The 20239-nt window shown below is 37.8% G+C and overlaps 1 non-coding gene across 1 annotated transcript; it reads right to left on the bottom strand.

Moving 5' to 3' along the window:
* Positions 1-12287: 12287 nt before the first annotated feature.
* Positions 12288-12394, bottom strand: LOC136234429 (small nucleolar RNA R71). Its single transcript, XR_010691313.1, has one exon. It is a non-coding gene; the product is annotated as a small nucleolar RNA R71 (small nucleolar RNA).
* Positions 12395-20239: the final 7845 nt, after the last annotated feature.

Raw genomic sequence — 20239 nt, 5'->3', positions numbered from 1 at the left:
CCAGTTCGGCAATGCTATATGATAGGCATTGGCATTGACCTTCTTGGTGATCTTATATGGCCCGTATTTCCTAGGCCGAAGCTTGCTACTGGCGGCGTTGGCGAGTCTCTCTTTGCCCAAGTATACCATAACCTCATCCCCGACTTCAAACTGTAGGTCCCTGCGGTGTTCATCCGCCTTGGTCTTTAACTTCTGATTTCTCTCCTCAAGAGTCTCTTTCACCTCTTGGTGCATCTGTATATAATCCTTGGCCAGCTGGTTGGCGGTCATATTTCCTTTGGGAAGATGGGCTATATCAAGGACGTGATTCGGGGTCTTTGTGTATACCACTTCAAATGGAGATCTCCCGGTTCCCGAATGGACAGAGCCGTTGTAGGCGAACTCAGCTTGGGCTAAAGCCACATCCCACATCCTGGGCTTATCCTTACATTTGCTGCGCAGTAAGTTTCCCAAAGTTCTATTGACCACTTCTGTCTGTCCGTCTGTTTGGGGGTGGGCGGTGGTGCTAAATTTCCGAGACAATGCTTTTAGGTACGCCATGTAGCCTTACAATCTCTTTGAAGAATAGCTTCGCTGTTGCCGAAGCATCATTAGTCTTGCGACATGGTATGAAGTGAGCCATCTTTGAAAACCGATCAACCACGACAAAGATGGAATCCATGCCCCTCTGAGTTTTGGGTAACCCTAGGACAAAGTCCATGGACATATCCTCCCAGATGGTTTCTGGCACAGGCAAAGGTAGCAGCAAGCCAGCATTTGTAGTGCGTCCCTTGGCCGACTGGCAGATATAGCATCATTCTACTAAGTAGGTAACATCTCTCCTCATCTTAGGCCAGAAATAACGGGAACTCACTGCTTCATAAGTCTTGTCTCGCCCAAAATGCCCTCTAAGGGATCCACCATGTAGATCCCGAACAACCTTCTCGCGAATGGAGGTGCAAGGTAAGCAAAGCTGGTTGCCCCTCATGAGATACTCATCCATCAGGTGATACGCTCCATCTCCATGTTGGTTTTTACATTTTTCCCAAATACTCCCAAAATCAGGATCCGCCAAGTATTCTCCTCGGATGTGTTCAAAACAATCGGTCTCCAGGTTTACTGTCTTGATTAGTGACACCCTTCGACTCAAGGCGTCCGCCACCTTGTTCTGTTTTCCAGCCTTATGGATAAGCTTATAGGGGAACTTATCTATGAAGGCGGACCACCGGGCATGCATGGAGCTTCGAAGTTGCTTCTGACTTCCCATGTACTTGAGAGCTTGATGGTCAGTGTAGAGGATGAATTCTTTTCCCACCAAGTAATGCTCCCATACTTTCAATGCCCTCACTACAGCATAAAACTCTTGATCATAAGTTGCCCATTTTTGCCGTGCCTCACAGAGCTTCTCACTGAAGTATGCAATGGGCCTCTTTTCTTGCATCAAGACACCACCAATCCCAACTCCACTGGCATCACACTCAACTTTGAACAGCTTATCAAAATTGGGATACGCCAGCACTGGCGCTGTACTCAGCTTTTCCTTGATCAAGGCGAAGCTCTCTTCTTCGGCGTCCGCCCACTCGAACCCCTTTCCCTTCTTCAAACATTCTGTCAATGGGGCGACTATAGAACTGAAGTTTTTAATGAATTGCTGATAAAAGGTTGCTAGCCCATGAAAACTCCTGATGTCCCCCACATTCCTCAGAGTAGGCCATTCTCGGATGGCTCTTACCTTCTCTCCATCAACTTGGACCCCATTACCACTAACCACGAACCCAAGGAAAACCAGGCTCTCCATGACAAAATCACATTTCTTAGTGTTGGTGTATAGCTGGTGTTTCCTTAATAGGTCAAATACTGTCCGCAAGTGCTGCACATGTTCCACCAAGGTCTCGCTATGAATCAGGATGTCATCAAAATACACAACTATAAATTTTCCAATCACGGGGCGAAGCACCTGATTCATCAACCTCATAAAAGTACTAGGGGCGTTGGTCATCCCAAATGGCATAACTAACCATTCATACAATACATCTCTCGTCTTGAAGGTGGTCTTCCACTCATCCCCAGATCGGATTCGTATCTGATGATAACCACTCCTGAGATCAATCTTGGAGAAGACTCGAGATCCGCCAAGTTGGTCCAGCATGTCATCCAACCTTGGAATCGGGAACTTGTACTTGATGGTGATCTTGTTAATAGCTCTACTGTCAACACACATCCGCCAAGACCCATCCTTCTTTGGTGTAAGTAAAGCTGGAACGGCGCAAGGACTCATACTCTCCCTAACGTATCCCATCTCGATGAGTTCCTCCACCTTCTGTCTCATGATGTCATTCTCCTTTGGGCTCATTCGATAATGTGGGAAGCTTGGTAAACTAGCCCCAGGCACAAGATCGATGTGATGTTGGATGTCCCTCAAAGGTGGTAACCCACTTGGCAGTTCGTTAGGGAACAGATCCTGATATTCGCCAAGTAGGTGGGTCACTTCATTCGGCGTCTCCTTTTTGTCCCTTTGGGCGGATTCGTGATTCGCCTTAACCATTACCACATACACCATTTGGCTCTCTTCACATTCGCTGAAAAACGATTTGTGTGTAGGACAAACTACCAAAGTAGATTTCTCGTCGGTCTTTGGCTCTCTCATCATTGGCGTAAGGACGAACTTCACCCCATTCTTCACAAATCTGTAAGTGTTCTCTCTTCCTGCATGGGTGGCATCGTTATCAAACTGCCAGGGTCGACCCAACAATAGGTGGCAGGCATCCATATCGACCACATCACAACAGACTTCATCACTGTAATCACCAATCACAATAGGTACCCTGCATCTCTGGGTCACCCTAAGCTCACCAACATTTTTGATCCATCCCACTCTATAAGGGTCGGGATGCGCCTCCGCCAACAACCCGAACTTCTGAACGGCGCTGCTGCTCACAATGTTCTCTTGGCTCCCACTATCTATTATCACATTGCATCGCCCACCTTTCACAAGACAGCAGGTCCTGAATAGGCGGTGCCTCTGATCTCCCTCTACCCGGTTGGAGACTAACAAACGCCGTACCACATGAATGGCGTATCTCTCTTCATCCGCCTCATCATCATCTTCTCCTAAGGGTTCGTAAAATACTTCATCCCCTTCATCATAGTCATCCTCATATCTCTCCACCATGTTGGCGCTCTTCCTCCTAGGACATTCGTTGGATCTATGGCCTGGCTCATTGCACCGAAAACATTTGAAAGGTGCTGGCCTCGCATACGGATTGTTGCTCTTAGGTGGTATAGGTGCTTCCTTGTATGGCCTAGTATCTCCAACAGATCCCCTTCCCACACTGTTAACCTTGGCCCCACTGGCACTCGCCACCTGCTTGCCTTTGTCATAAGACCTCACGTTATCTCTTCCTCCAGGCGTATACTCAGTAGTGGCGGATCTCCTGGATCTCCCGGTCAGTTGGGATTCAGCCTTGAGGGCTAAATTCCTAGCATCTTGTACTCGAACCACCATCTGTGTGCCAATACGATCCTGGATGTTGTATCTCAACCCTTCTAGATACCTAGAGGTCTTTTGGCTTTCAGTTTCAGACAAGTTGGCCCTTGCTGATAGCCTCAAGAACTCTGAGGTATACTTATGGACACTTCGGGTCCCTTGAGAGCATCCCCTATAGGAGCTGTAAATATACTGCTCATAATCCGGCGGTAAGAACCGCTCCCTCAACATCGCCTTCATCCGTAGCCAAGATCGAATCGGATCTCTGCCCCCTCTTCTTCTTTCTTCCCTCATCTGATCCCACCAAACTAATGCGCCACCCTTCAGGCGATACGCCACCAGCCTTACTTTCCTCTCATCAGGAATCCCAGCATACTCAAAGAAACATTCAACTTCCGATAACCAGTCTAAGAACCCCTCTATATCCAGTTTGCCTCCAAAAGACGGTAAGTCTATTTTTAGCTTAAAGGCATCATCTCTATCAAAGTTCCCTAGACCTGGATATCCCCTAGAAACCTCCACACGTCGGTTGTCAATAGGCCCAACATCCCTCATAGTTCTAACGGTATCATCATTTCTGATACCCTCAAAGTCATCACTATCACTATCAGCATTATGCACAATGACAAAGTTGGGTCTTCTTACCTCAGGATCCCTAGGATCCATTTGTGGAAGCGGTTGTTCACGGACTCCTTCATTTCTATGGGTCAGTCCTCCCGTAGTGGGTCGGATTATCGCCAGAACCTCCAGCTTGAAGTTTTCGAAGGAGGTGGTTAGCTCCAGGAATCGTTGGTCGGTTTGCCTCTGCCGCTCATGCTGGCTTGGATCTGCTCCACGAGGTGCTCCCTCAGCTCCTCATACCTCCGGTCACTGGTTTCCATGGAATCTTGCGGTTGTCGGGGTTGAACCATTGCCAAAAGAAGTTTCGGGTCAGGAAACGATTGGCTCAGATACCAATTGATACAGATTGAAAGCGATAAATGAAGGTTTTAATCGTAAACCAACAAAGAGTTTCTTCTCTAGCTAAACTAGAAGGAGTGAATCCCAATAACAAGGTATAAACCTCGGTTCTCAAAGAGAATAATGTTTGATTGATAAAACTTGCCGTCATTCTTACAAAATGAGGGTTTAAATACTCCCCTCTAATAATGACAAAATACAAAGATTACCCCTATTAGGGTTACATTCAGGGTGGTTTCAACCGTAACCTTATACGTATCTTTACTTTGCTTAGTGTTTACTTAAGAGGTACCGACCATGCCATGGGTGGACGCAATCGTTACTTTAAACTTAAACTTCCTTATATTTTTTTGTTTAAACGTTCCTTCCATACCTCGATTGTGATAAGGGTGGTCGCAATCGTGGCCAAAAGTAAACGGTACTTAATTTTCTTCCCTTTCATACCTCGATTGTGATAAGGTTGGTCTCAATCGTGGCCAAAAGTTAAGAATTCAACTAATTGATTGATTAATATGAATTATAAAATTGTAACTTGGGAAAAAGAAAAATAGCACATTCATCCTATATTGACTTAAAATTCAACATGTATTATGGCTAAAGTTTCCTTAAAAACTTCAATTGGTGTTAATGAAAGACGAAATCAAACCGAGCTAAAATTGTTAGTTCAATTTAATGCCTATAAACCTAATTGAAAACTTAAAATAAGATTTATTGTATCATGATTTCATGATATAAAATAGAGGTTGAAATAAAGAATTTTTTATTTAAAATACATTCACTCGAGACAATTTTTACTTAAAATCGTATCGGAGATTCGTGAAAAATTTTGAAAAATATTACCCGTATAGAAATATAATTTCTAACGATAATGATAAACTAAAAATAATCATATTAACTTATGATTAATTTTTAAAAATATATGAAAATGTGAAGTTAATAAAAATAGCGTTTTAAACAAGTTTATGTTGCAAAATACGTTGCATTTGTTATAAATGATTCGTTGCATTTGTTATTTAACCGATTGTAAATAAGTTTTGTTAAAAAAAAACGTTCCCTGTGGGATCGATATCTTTTATTACTACAAACGTATACCGTGCACTTGCGGAAATCGCTCAACAAGTTTTTGGCGCCGTTGCCGGGGAACGCCAAATTTTTAACAAAAATTTATGTTTTTTCGTGTTTTATTTCGAACCTTGATTTATAATATATGTATTTATTTATTTCTATAGTTTTTATTTTGAGGATGGTCACTAGGACTAAATCCTTGTTGTTATTTAATATTTGCAATTAGATGTTTGCAGATAAAAAAAAAATTTCAAGTTTTTTCAAAGATAACCTGGAGATTTGATTATCAATGAAATTCACAGAAGGAGTCTACAGAAAAGAAATTAAGCATGCGGATACATCAGAAGGAAAAGGAAATTTCGAAACAGGATGTCAGACGTGACAGATATATTTTTTTTCCAGAAAAATTTACCTTTTTCCCAAACACCTTTACCTCTTTTCTATACACTTAACCCTTCACCAAAACATCAATTCTCTTTGTAGAAAATTTTATTCAATTCCTACATTACACCCAAATAATTTCTTCTTTTATCCTATCATTTCCTTAAACACCTACATATATCTCTCTTAGAAACAGCCGATCAACTCTTCTTAGACAGATGAGCAAGTAGGATGAAATTACCTTATCCGCGAGGAAGGAATTATATACTTTTAATATAGTTTTGAAAGTTTCGGTTCATGTGCGTAGTTTTTGTTAGTGGCCAGAACTAGAAGTTCGGGCATTCAACCGAAATCACTAGATCCTTAAATTGAGAAAATGCTAAAAAAAGAAAAGCGCTTAAAAAAAAGGAAAAAAAAAATACAATAATAATTTCAAGTTGGGGGTATAGTTCTACTTTTTAATTCCCGCTTGAAATTATTTCCAGGTAAGTTAAAATGGACAAGTCCATATTTAGTTGATAAAAATATTTTCAAAGAATGAGCTCCAATTCAAGCAATTGAATTTGCAAACAAATTCTTTGAAAATTAATTCGCTTAGTTTTTACGTTTAGATTTTCATTCTTCTTATCTTTTGTTCATAATTTTTATGTTTATTTGTTTTTTTTAGTTTAATTTATTTTTTGTTTTATTTTTATTTCATAAGTTTGATTTATGTATAAACAAGTTTTATCCAATAAAAATTCTTTAAAGTCCTGTTTCTAAATGTTTTGCAAAAAAAAAAAAAATTCCTGGACTTACTGAGAATGTGAATTCTCAGTTGAGAATCTTACTTTCTCTGCCTTGAAAATTTCTGAACTTACTGAGAATATGAATTCTCAGTGGAGAATTCAGGATTTCCAAGAAAAGGAAGAGGAAAAAAACTTCTGAACTTACCGAGAATCGAAATTTCTCTGCCGAGAATTTAAAATTCTCGGTAACTTCAGCGAGTTAAAAAAAAAAACTTTGCCGCGACCGCGGATCGCCATTCACGGTCGCGACACGGGCTGTATCATACATGTATTCTTTCTTTCTTCTTCAGTTTATGCATCATTGCTGAATATTTTGAACAATTAAGTTTCTTCATGTTCAAATGGTGTGAATTTACACCTTTTTAATCCCAACAGACACCTTGATTTGTCCTGGATTGATTATAAATAATTGGGAAAGATCAGATTTTTATTACTAACATTTTCTATTGATCTCTATCAGATAAAATCTGATTTCTTCTCAGTTATCACACATTTAAAAAACAAAGTTACAGAAACTTTTTTCTTCTTTTCAAAACCACAAACAGACACATTAATTCTTCCTAACATCATTATAAATATTTAGAGAAGATCAGATTTCCATACTTTTCATCTCTTTCGACCAAACTCTGATATTCTTCTCCAATTATTCAAACCTGTCAAAAAGTTCCAGAGACTTTTTCCTTTTCTCAAAAGCATGATTTCCAAGCATAAATCTTCCATGAAGATTACTGCTGCACGCAGTAAGCGTCCTGATTTATCAGAATGCTACGGTGCACCATTTCCCATTTACACACATGATGAAGAACGAAGATATTATAAAACTATTTGTTGTATATAGTTTGTATATAGGTTTGTTTTGTGTTTGTTCTTTCTGTAACTTGTATATATGTCTTCTCATTTTAATAAAATGGTCAAGTTTGATTCTAAGTTATACGAATACATCTGAATCTAAGTTTAAATCAAACAGTCTAACTTTTAATATGAATCTGTATCAATTCGAATAAGGTTAATGATTAAGGTTAAATGTTTCATTATCTGAATGCTTATTTAATTTGAATAAAGCTCATGTTTAAGTTTTAAGCATGAATAAATACCTACATAAACTTACGTTCATTATTTTTTTTAGAAGAACTCTAATTAGGAATTTAATGTCTCATTACTAAAAATTTAGTAAGGATAAACCCTTGGTTTTCCTTGCATTTAATGTTTTTCAATTAAGTTCTTAAGTGCAGGTACAGTTTATATTAAGTTCAGGAGACAATTAATCAATTAAATCACACAAACCTAGTCAAAATGCACCTAAACAGACGTCTATGACCAATTCTCTACCGAGAATTTATTATTCTCGGTAAGTCCATCGAAAACAGGCCGAAATCAGCGTGAAAAAATTCTCTGAATTTCGCGTGCCGCGACCACGGCTAGGCAATTCTCGGTCGCGACACGCGACCTGTAGGCGGGGTTTGGCTCGAATTTGAACAAATTTTTACCTTTTTCTATTCTTAACCCCTAAATTCATACCTCTATTAGCCTATCCCTTATACACACATTCCATAAACTCTATTTCAAACACATTTTCTTTTTCACAACTCAATTCCACACCATATCACCTTTACTTTTTACCAATTTTTACTTCTCCAAAATACATCTTTCCCAAACACCACATCCATATCCTAACCCTTTTTCCACAACCTCCAAATGCCTAAACATCAGCAGGTTACTCACAAGGTTTCCTCTACCTCTAATAAATTGTTTGCATGTTGAATATGGATCCGTTCAACATTATTTCAGATTAGGACAGGTAGTGGTACAAGCACTTTTATGGGCATAACGCAAAGTGCAACAGAATTTATTGACTTTTTGGTTGCTCTTTCCTATGCTCCAGAGAATGAGAGGATTACATTTATGGTTTCGGTTAATTTTATGAAGATTGGGGATGACGAGATGAGTATTTGGTTTGGTTATCTTACAACACAATTTATTGTTAAGCCCATCAATTTTCACAACAATCTGGTAAAGGATTTGAAGTCAGGATTTGTTTGTTAATTTTGGATTACATCTTCAAGGATTTCGTGTAGATTAAATTGGATTACCTTTTGACAATTGAATCCATGTTTCCGTTTCAACAAATAAGCAAATTACTATAAGTACTTTGATAACGGGTTTTGTTTTGGAATCTACGAGTATTATGGAATTCGATGTTGGTACATCAAGTTCACATGGTAATAGTATTTAAGAGGATAGTAATGCAAAGACACATTTTTATGAGGATGACGATATGCATTATGATGATGAAGAAGAAGGTGAGAAAGATGAGCATGTTGATGCCTAAACACAGGCCCAAGGGCATGTTAGTAATGGGCACAATGTCAATGATCACGTTAATTTGAACAAATCTTGAACCACATGCATGCACAGAATTGGCAAATGAATTTGCGGTTTGATGATATTATGGAGAACAATCAAGAGCTGAGTTCACAATTAAACACGGTGGATGCCTATATACATAATTTACGGAGCAAGCATACGTCAACCCGACGCCAGTTGTTTTCATTTTTCAGTCGTTAAGGCGTAGTGACCACACCGTCTCCACCGGGTTCCCCTTCTCAATAATAGGTTTTATCTTATCTTTTCTCCACTAATTTATCTTTTATGTTATGTTTTTTTTATTACGTTTATTACAATTTCAATTTCTATTTCTGATGGATAAAATCCATTTCATATTTCTATATTTCGTATAATTTTGCTTTATTTCGTACAATTTTTCGTATTTTATCAATTTTTGCACCACTGAGGACATGGTCCAATTTAAGTGTGGGAGGAGATATTGCATATATCATTTTATTTTTATTACGAATAAATGCAACGAATAAATTTTTAAGCAACATTTATAAATGCAACACTTGTTTTATGCTAATGCAACATATATTGCAACACAATGTATTTAACACTATTTTTATTAACTTAACATTTTCATATGTTTATAAATTAATCATAAGTTAATATGATTATTTTTAGGTTATCATTATCGTTAGAAATAATATTTCTATACGGGCAATATTATTTTTCAAATTTATCATAAATCTCCGATACGATTTTAAGTAAAATTGTCTCGAGTGAATGTATTTTAATTAAAAAAATTCTTTATTTTCAATCTCTATTTTATATCATGCAATTCATGATACAATAAATCTTATTTTAAATTTTCAATTAGGTTTATAGGCATTAAATTGAACTAACAATTTTTTAGCTCGGTTTGATTTCGTCTTACATTAACACCAATTGAAGTTTTTAAGGAAACTTTAGCCATAATACATGTTGAATTTTAAAGTCAATATAGGATGAATGTGCTATCTTTCTTTTTCCCAAGTTACAATTTTAATTTTATAATTCATATTAATAAATCAATTAGTTGAATTCTTAACTTTTGGCCACGATTGAGACCAACCTTATCACAATCGAGGTATGAAAGGGAAGAAAATTAAGTACCGTTTACTTTTGGCCACGATTGCGACCACCCTTATCACAATCGAGGTATGGAAGGAACGTTTAAACAAAAAAATATAAGCGTGTTTAAGTTTAAAGTAACGATTGCGTCCACCCATGGCATGGTCGGTACCTCTTAAGTAAACACTAAGCAAAGTAAAAATACGTATAAGGTTACGGTTGAAACCACCCTTATTTCGGGCGTAACCAAGCAAAAAAAATTAAAATCAAGTACTTATTCATACTAATATATCTCGCATATTAGTTTAGGATTGGGAAAGAAAATTTTAGTGCTTTGAAATGCCTTGAGACGAAAGACTCAAAAACATGCGTGCTTATATCGTCCCGAATGCTTCAATTCAAAATTGAAAATACAAGACAAATGCTATATCGTATATTATACTAAGTTAGTTTGATATTTTGCATATAAATTTGCCATGCGAAGTTAGTCTTTTCGGCTTAACTAATTTAAAAGATAATACAAAGATATATGTTTTATTTTCATAACGAGATTAGTTAAAGAATAAATTCAGTAAAATTTTGCTCGGGACTAGCAAAAGATTAAGTGTGGAGATTTGTTAAGCCCAAAATATACCTAATATATCATCAATAATTACATCAATATTGCTACGAATTTATGCTATTTATATTTGTTTAGAATACTTTTACTCTCGAATATGTTTCTTTCTTACAAGGTACGTAAATATTTGGTAAAATCCAAATAGGAACGAAAAGAGCTCAAAAACAGAAGAAAAACCTTACAAAATGAGTCAAAGACGACAAAGATCAATTACACCAAAACGAGGACAAAGACGAAGTCAGAAACAGAGAAAAATGCAAATTCTCGGCAGAGAATCCAAAATTCTCGGTAGAGAATTTGGGGCCGCGACCGAGAATCCCAAATTCTCGGTCGCGACACGTCCTTTCGTCCGAAGGCTGAAAAATCAGTTCCTCATTCTCGGCAGAGAATTTCCATTCTCGATAAGAGCAGAAATTCTGCCAAGTACAATGAACACATGTTAAAATCCAAGAAACGCGTTCGTTCGGGTGGATAAGAACGTCCTTTCACAATGGACACGACTCTTCACAGCGGACACGACACTTCAATCACGACTCTTCAACATCTATAAATAAAGAGTTGATTGAGAGTTGGATAAATATTGAGAGAGTTAGAAGAGAAGATTAGTGCAGAGTTTATGCAGAAACTCTGACTCAAAAATGAGTCAGAGATTAGATTTCATTTTTGTTCAAAGCAATATGTTGTACACACATTGTTTATTCAATAATAACAAGTTTAGTAGCGTTTAGACATTGTTCCAGTTTAGTTTTCATTTTGGTAGTAGACCGACCCAGTCTCTATTACGAAGATTCAACGAGAAGATTGAGTAGAGGATCCGCCCCTGAAATTCTACACTAATCTCTTTCTTCTACACGTATAACACACTATCTTTTGGCGCCGTTGCCGGGGAATGCCAAAATTTTTGACAAAATTTTAAATTTTTCGTGTTTTATTACGAATCTAGGTTTATTCATACTTATTCAAACTTTTACATTTTATTTATTTTTAATTATTAACATATTTATTTTTCAAATTCTGTTTTGTAGGTAGTTTCGGTTCGTGCGAAATTTCAAGTTCATGCGCAGTTCTCGAAGTTCAGGCACGTCACCGGATCCTATTGACCCAGAAATTGAAAGAACTCTTAAAAAGAACAAGAAAGAAAAGAAAAACAAAAACAAAACCCAAAATAAAAACTAAAATTACCGAGCCAGAAGTTATGGCCACACTTATGGATTACGCTAGGCCAGGAGTGGCCGGTGTAACAAACAGTATAGTTAGACCCCAAATTAATGCAAACCAATTTGAAATTAAGCCTGCGTTGCTTAATATGTTGCAAAATAATGTAACGTTTTACGGGTTACCTAACGAAAATCCTAATACCCATTTGACAAATTTCTTAGAAATTTACGACACTTTTAAAATACCAAATGTGACTGCAGAAGCAATCAATCTTCGCCTTTTTCCTTTTACTTTGAAGGATCGAGCCAAAGAGTGGTTAACTTCTATGCCAGCCGCAACATTTGAGACTTGGGAGCAATTAGCCCAAGCATTTTTATCAAAAAAATTTCCTTTAGCAAAAACCGCAAGAGTCATTAAAGAGTTAACGTCTTTTTCTCAAAATGATAGTGAAACTCTATATGAGGCTTGGGAACGTTTTAAAGAACTTCAACGTTTATGCCAACACCACCAATTGCCCGCTGAACTTTTAATGCAAACATTTTATAATGGACTAAATCCTACAACTAGAGGTTCATTAGACGCTATGTCTGGAGGGTTATTCATGAAGAAAACATCTGCCCAAGCAAGAGAACTTTTGGAGGAGATGGCAATCAACAGCAGTATGTGGCCAGCGGAACGTGGACACCTACCATCAGCGAAACCATCATCCTCAACAACATCATCAGTTAAAGGTATAGTGAACCTTGATCCAGTAGCGATGTTGCAAGCCCAATTTTCTGCCTTATCGCACAAAATTGATAGGTTTATGGCACCGTGTGATTCTAATGGTAAGCCAATCCAAACAGATGTGGATTACGAAGGTATGAGTGAAATTGAACAGGTAAATTTTGTCCAAGGGCAAAACCAAAATAATAACCCTTATTCCAATACATATAATCCTGGATGGAGAAATCATCCTAACTTTAACTGGAGAGATAATAATAATGCTAATACTAATCAAAATCGTACTACCAATTATCAAAATCAATCAAGAGATTCGATTAGCACTTTATCTTCTAAAATCGACAAATTCATTGATGCTATGAGCGGAAAAATAAGTAATCACGACGATGGTTTTAAACGGATCGAGAATAAATTCGATCAGCTTATTAAAAACCAATCATCTAGCATCCATAATTTGGAGATTCAAATTGGACAACTCGCTCAATCAATTCCATCCCGCAAAGAGGGAAGTCTTCCAAGCCATACGGAAGAAAATCCGAAAGAGCATGTTAAGGCTATCACTCTTCGTTCAGGGAAAAACTACTTAGGCCCGGAAATGCCCGGAAATTCGACTTTACCTGGAACTGATTTATCAAAGCCCAAAGAGGATACATTAAAACAAAAAGATGCACCAATTGACTCTAGTACAAAAACTTTTGTACCCAAACCACCTTTTCCACACAAAGTCCGCAACAAGGACTATGATAAACAACTTTTAACATTTTTAGACAAACTTAAAAATTTGCATATTAATTTGACGTTTATGGATGCAATTACGCAAATTCCCAATTATGGTAAATTCCTCAAAGATTTAATTTCAAAGAAAATCAGTTGGGAAGGAATTTCATCCATTTCACTAACTGAAGATTGCAGTTCGATTGTGTCAAGCAATTTGCCCACAAAACTCAAAGATCCCGGATGTTTTACCATTCCATGTAAATTGGGCGATATAGAATTCCCAAGTTGTCGTTGTGATTTAGGAGCAAGCATTAACTTGGTGCCATTATCTATTTTTAATAAGTTAGGCTTAGAAGAAGACATCAAACGTACCAATATGGTTTTACAATTAGTGGATCAAACCACTAAAAGACCATACGGTATAATTGAGGATGTTTTAGTTAAAGTTGACAAATTTATTTTTCCTACCGATTTCGTTATTTTAGATTTTGCTTATGACGTAAATTGTCCGCTAATCTTTGGTAGACCGTTCATGAACACGGGACATGCTCTAGTTGATGTGTCGGAAGGGAAAGTAGTTTTACGAATAGGAGATGATAAGATTGAGTTTGATATGAACCAAGCGATGAAATATCCTATGGAAGATTTCGCTTGTATGAAACTTGATTTAATTGAAGAATGTGTAAATGACATTGTTCAAAAAGAAGAAATAATAGAACCTATAATGAGTGAGGAACTAGAAGATAAGGACCCAGAACCTTTGATTCGAGAAGATGGACCAGTTCCGCCTTCAATTGTAGTTCCACCTAAATTAGAACTTAAAGAATTACCAAGTCATTTGAGGTACGCTTTCTTAGGCGAAGGCGATTCTCTACCTATTATTATCTCTAACAAATTAACACAAGTCCAAGAAGAGAAATTGAAAGAAGTTGTTAGAAATAGGATAGGAAGTATGAGTTGGCAAATTTCAGACTTAAAAGGTATTAATCCAAGTATTGTAATGCATAGAATTCATTTAGAAGAAGATAAGCCACCTAAAGCGGATAGGCAAAGACGCCTAAATCCGAACATGAAAGAAGTAGTAAAAAATGAAATTACTAAACTTCTGGACAATGGAATCATCTACCCTATCTCGGATAGTGAATGGGTTAGTCCAATCCATTGTGTACCTAAAAAGGGAGGTATAACTGTTGTAAGGAATGAAGAAGGTGAATTAATACCTACACGAACCACCACTGGTTGGAGGGTTTGTATAGATTATAGAAATTTAAATAAAGCAACTAGGAAAGATCATTTTCCTCTTCCTTTCATTGATCAAATGATCGAAAGGATAGCTGGTCATGCTTTCTACTGTTTTCTTGATGGTTACTCCGGATTCTTTCAAATATACATTTACCCGGATGACCAAGATAAAACAACCTTCACATGTCCTTACGGAACATTTGCATATAGAAGAATGCCCTTTGGTCTATGTAACGCACCTGCAACATTTCAATGTTGTATGACTGCAATTTTTAATGATTTCATTGAAGATATCATGGAAGTTTTTATGGATGATTTTTCAGTTTATGGAGATTCTTTTGATTCGTGCCTAGAAAATTTGGATAAAGTTTTGTCTAGGTGTGAGGAAACAAATTTGGTATTAAACTGGGAAAAATGTCATTTCATGGTTGACGAAGGAATTGTTTTAGGTCACAAAATATCTGAAAAAGGATTAGAAGTAGATAGAGCAAAAACCTCAGTAATAGAGAAATTACCCCCTCCAACTACTGTTAAGGGAGTAAGATCTTTCTTAGGACATGCTGGTTTTTACAGAAGATTTATTAAAAAAAATTCTGTAATTTCCAAACCACTTACTAATTTACTCATGAAAGATTCAACCTTTGATTTTAATGAAGAATGCGTTAAAGCGTTCGAAACATTGAAAACAGCTTTAGTCAGTGCACCTGTTATTGCTAAACCCGATTGGGATCTACCATTTGAAATTATGTGTGATGCAAGTGATTTAGCTGTCGGATGTGTTTTAGGTCAAAGGAAAGATAAGAAACTTCATGTCATTTACTATGCAAGTCACTCACTGTCTGGTGCACAATTAAACTACACCACAACTGAGAAAGAAATGTTAGCCGTAGTTTTTGCATGTGACAAGTTTAGGTCATATTTATTAGGTTCAAAAGTTATTATTTATACTGATCATGCAGCATTAAGATATTTATTTGCTAAGAAGGATGCAAAACCACGTCTAATTAGATGGGTTTTATTGTTGCAAGAATTTGATATAGAAATAAAAGACAAAAAGGGAGTTGAAAACCTTGTCGCCGATCATCTATCGAGACTTGAAGATGAAAACGGTCCTATAGGTAAAACTACCGGTATACGAGATGATTTCCCTGATGAACACCTCTATCAAATAAAAAGTGCCATATCACCATGGTATGCAGATATTGCTAATTATCTTGCAGCCAATATTGTTTCGGAAGGATTAGATTTCCAACAAAAGAAGAAATTTTTCTTCGATATTAAACAATATTTTTGGGAAGATCCCTTTTTGTTCAAGACTTGTGGTGACGGGATAATTAGGAGATGCGTTGGTGAAAATGAATACGAATCCATAATGTCGGAATGCCATTCTAGTTCTTATGGAGGACATAATGGAGTTAACAAGACAGCTGCTAGAATATTTGAAAGCGGTTTCTTTTGGCCTACAATGTTTAAGGACGTCCGTTCATTTATTACTCGTTGTGATAAGTGCCAAAGAACAGGAAATCTAGGAAGGAAAGATGAGATGCCCCTCACAACCATATTAGAAGTTGAAGTCTTCGATATGTAGGGAATAGATTTCATGGGACCTTTTCCCCCTTCCAATGGTAAAACTTACATATTAGTTGCCGTCGATTATGTTTCGAAGTGGGTTGAAGCAATTGCAACCCCGACGAACGATTCTAAAGTTGTCGTTAATTTTCTTGACGATATATTCTGTAGATTTGGTTATCCAAGAGTTATCGTTAGTGATGGCGGTACTCATTTTATAAACAAGAGTTTTGAAACGCTTATGAAAAAATATGGAGTACGCCACCGCGTATCAACGCCGTACCATCCTCAGTCAAATGGTCAGGCGGAGATATCAAACAGAGAACTCAAATGGATTCTCGAAAAAACAGTTTCATCTTCTAGAAAAAATGTCTTCTAAACTCAATAATGCGCTATGGGCATACCGTACTGCATTTAAAACACCAATAGGAATGACTCCGTACCGCTTAGTGTATGGGAAGGCATGTCATTTGCCAGTCGAATTAGAACACAAAGCCTATTGGGCTATTAGAGGACTAAACTTTGATTTACGACAATCAGGTAAGAAACGTTTGCTCAATTTGAATGAGTTAGATGAGTTACGTCATCTATCTTACGAAAATGCAAAGATTTATAAAGAAAAAGTGAAAAAATGGCACGATGCCAAAATTAAAGTTAAACACTTTAATGTTGGGGATAAAGTGCTGTTATTTAATTCACGACTTCGTTTATTTCCAGGAAAACTTAAGTCCAGATGGATAGGACCATATTTAGTCGTCAAAACATTCGATTATGGTTCTTTAGAACTGGAAGGTCCTACCGGAGTTCGATTCAAAGTTAATGGTAATCGATGTAAAATCTATTACGAAAATATTTCCCAACTAGGAATTGAGTTCGTAACAAGATTGTCTGACGTATAAATTACTAAGTTTTTCTTACACAGTTTATTTTATTTTATTGTTTTTATATTTTTGTTCATTTATTTTATTTTATTTTGTTATATTTTATTTTATTTTTCCAAAATGCCATTTTTATGATTAGATGACTTTATGTTATGATTTAAATGCATAAAATATTTCTATTTCATGATTTTAGATTTAATTTTTAGGAAATTAAGATGAATTTGAAGTTTCAGGCAATTCTCTGCCGCGAATTTAGAATTCCCTGCCGAGAATCCTCTTTTTTAGAACAGTCCAAATAGGTTAGGATTTCTCTGTTCATACCAACGGCGCCAAAAGATAGTGTGTTATACGTGTAGAAGAAAGAGATTAGTGTAGAATTTCAGGGGCGGATCCTCTACTCAATCTTCTCGTTGAATCTTCGTAATAGAGACTGGGTCGGTCCACTACCAAAATGTAAACTAAACTGGAACAATGTCTAAACGCTACTGAATTTGTTATTATTTTGTAAACAATGTGTGTACATCATATTGCTTTTGAACAGAATCGAAATCTAACTTCTGAATCATTTGATTCGGAATTTCTGCATAAATTCTACACTAATCTCTTTCTTCTACACGTATAACACACTATCTTTCAACTCTCCATCAACTCTTTATTTATAGATGTTGAAGAGTCTTGATTGAAGTGTCGTGTCCGTTGTGAAGGATCGTGTCCGCTGCAAAAGGACGTCTTTATCCACCCGAACGATCGCGTTTCGTCGAAAACGAAAGTGTGTAACTAGGCCTCTAAAATCTCCTGCTCGTACCGAGAATATTAAATTCTCTACCGAGAATGGGGGAGCATCAATTGTACTTCAGACGAAGGGAAGGAGAGGCTGAGGGACGCGTGTCGCGATCGTGAATAGTGGGGGCCGCGGTCGCGGCACGGAGCATTTTACACTTCTTCGCTCTCGTTCGTGTCCTCGACTTGGCGTTATTAATTTTCGTCGTCTTCGACTCCTTTTGTAGGGCTTTTCTTCTATTTTTGAGCTCTTTTTACTCCTATTTGGATTTTACCAAATATTTATGTACCTTGCATGAAAGAAACATATTCGAGAGTAAAAGCTTTCTAAATGGTTATAAATATCATAAATTCGTAGCAATATTGATGTAATTATTGATGATATTTTAGGTATATTTTGGGCTTAACAAAGATTAGTAAGGTTGGAGGTACTGTTTCCTGGATCAGTTTTAAGTATGAAAGGCTGCCTCAGTTTTGTTTCTTCTGTGGGTGCATCGGGCATCCTGACAAATATTGCCTTGTGTTACTAGAGGTCTCTAATCCCGATAAGGTTGAAAAAGCGTATGGCTCTTGGCTCCGTACCCCTGTCCGTCGTGGTTCCCCAATGCCCGAGTCCAAGTGGTTACTGCAGGCTCTTCCAGTGCTTACGATGTCTCCCAATGCTGGCCCGTCTGCTACGGCTCCTCATCAGGCAGCTCCGCACCAGACGACGACATCTCCTGACACCACTGGCCCTCAGGGTTATGAAAATATTGCTCCTAGCAACAATGACTCGGAGTAGAACGATGGAATTGAAGTTATAGAAGTAAAACGTCATCGCCATGATCAGTCTGTATTGGGGTTAATTCCTATCAATGGGGGACAACCCCTAAATAGACAATGTAAGGTGGGCCCTGGATCCCAGGCCCACCCAGGCAGATGAGTATGCTCAGGTGGAACTATCGGGGTATTGGCAACCCGCGTACAGTTCGTATGTTAGTGGACCTAGTGTCCAAGTTTCAGCCAGAATTTATTTTTTTAATGGAGGTTAACTATAAGCGAGCAAAAGTTGAATTAATAAAGAGAAAGCTTTCCTATAAAGGTCTATTTTTTTGTTGATCCGATAAATAATGGTGGTGGATTAGCCCTCCTCTGGAGGACCCCTAAAGCTATTCGTTTGCTTAGTTTTTCTAGCCATTTCATTGATGTATTCATAACTGTTCAGGGTTTGCCGAAGTATCGATTAACCGGTTTCTATGGTTTTCCTGAGCAGAGCCGTTGCACTGAGTCTTGGCAGGTTCTTTAACGACTTGAAACTTCATATTAGGGTGCTTGGATAATAATTGGTGACTTTAACGATATGCTCTCTCATGCAGATAAATGAGGGGGTAACAGGCATCCACCCTCTCTACTCAGGGGTTTTAGGGACACTGTTACGGCTTGCAGATTATTTGAGGTTCACATGATTGGGCACTAGTTCACCTGGGAGAAAAGTAGAGGTTTTGTCAGTTTTATTGAAGAAAAACTTGATCGTGCTTTTGCTAACTCAGAATGGTTGGGTCTCTTTCCGTTGGCTCAGGTACAAAGCAAGGAAGCCCATTGTTCGGATCATACGGCATTGATGCTCCATTTGTCTCTCCCAAAACAGAAATGGACGCGTAAGTTCCGCTTTGAGAATGCGTGGTTATTAGAAGCTGGGTGTCAGGATCAGATTGCCAATGCTTGGAGCAGCTATTCAGGTATCGATCTTATTCAGAGGCAGGTGGCTTGTGGCAATATCCTATTCACCTAGGGCGAGGGTTTAAGGAAACGGTTCAGTGAACGTATCGCTCAGTTTTGGAGGCGGATTAAAGCATTACGGCCTCGACCTGTTCGGCGATCCCATCATGAGCTGCTTGCGGTCCGTAAGCAGTATGATTCTTTGCTCCTGCAACAGGAATTATACTGGCAACATCGGGCCAAGAAACAATGGTTAGGGGTTGGCGACGTCAACTCTAAATTTTTTCATGCAGCTGCAAATAACAGGAAGAAGAAAAACTGTCTGACTCGACTACTAAATAGTTCCAGAGTGTGGCTTGGCTGGCACAACGGCTTAGAGCCCCTTATAGCCAATTATTTTCATGATCTCTTCTCGTCTAATGGCTGTGATGCAGATTCTATCCTATGCCATATCAAACCATGTATCACGATTGTGCAAAATGAGGACCTGGGGCACCGTTTTCAGCAGTTGAAATCAAGAATGCTCTTTTTTTCTATGCACCCGAATAAGAGCTCGGGCCCTGACGGGTTCAATCCTGGGTTTTATAAAAAAAAATTGGAGTATTGTAGATTCTGATGTTACCGCCTCTTGTCTGACATGGTTAAACACGGGCGGTGCTACCTGATGAACTTCATGATACCTCCCTGGTCCTTATCCCTAAGAAGACAAGCCCAGTTTATGTATCTGATCTCCATCCCATTGCCCTCT

The sequence above is a fragment of the Euphorbia lathyris genome, chromosome 6 (assembly GCF_963576675.1).
Source record: "Euphorbia lathyris chromosome 6, ddEupLath1.1, whole genome shotgun sequence".
In the NCBI taxonomy this organism is placed as follows: domain Eukaryota; kingdom Viridiplantae; phylum Streptophyta; class Magnoliopsida; order Malpighiales; family Euphorbiaceae; genus Euphorbia; species Euphorbia lathyris.
This window is presented reverse-complemented; position numbering and strand designations above follow the sequence as displayed.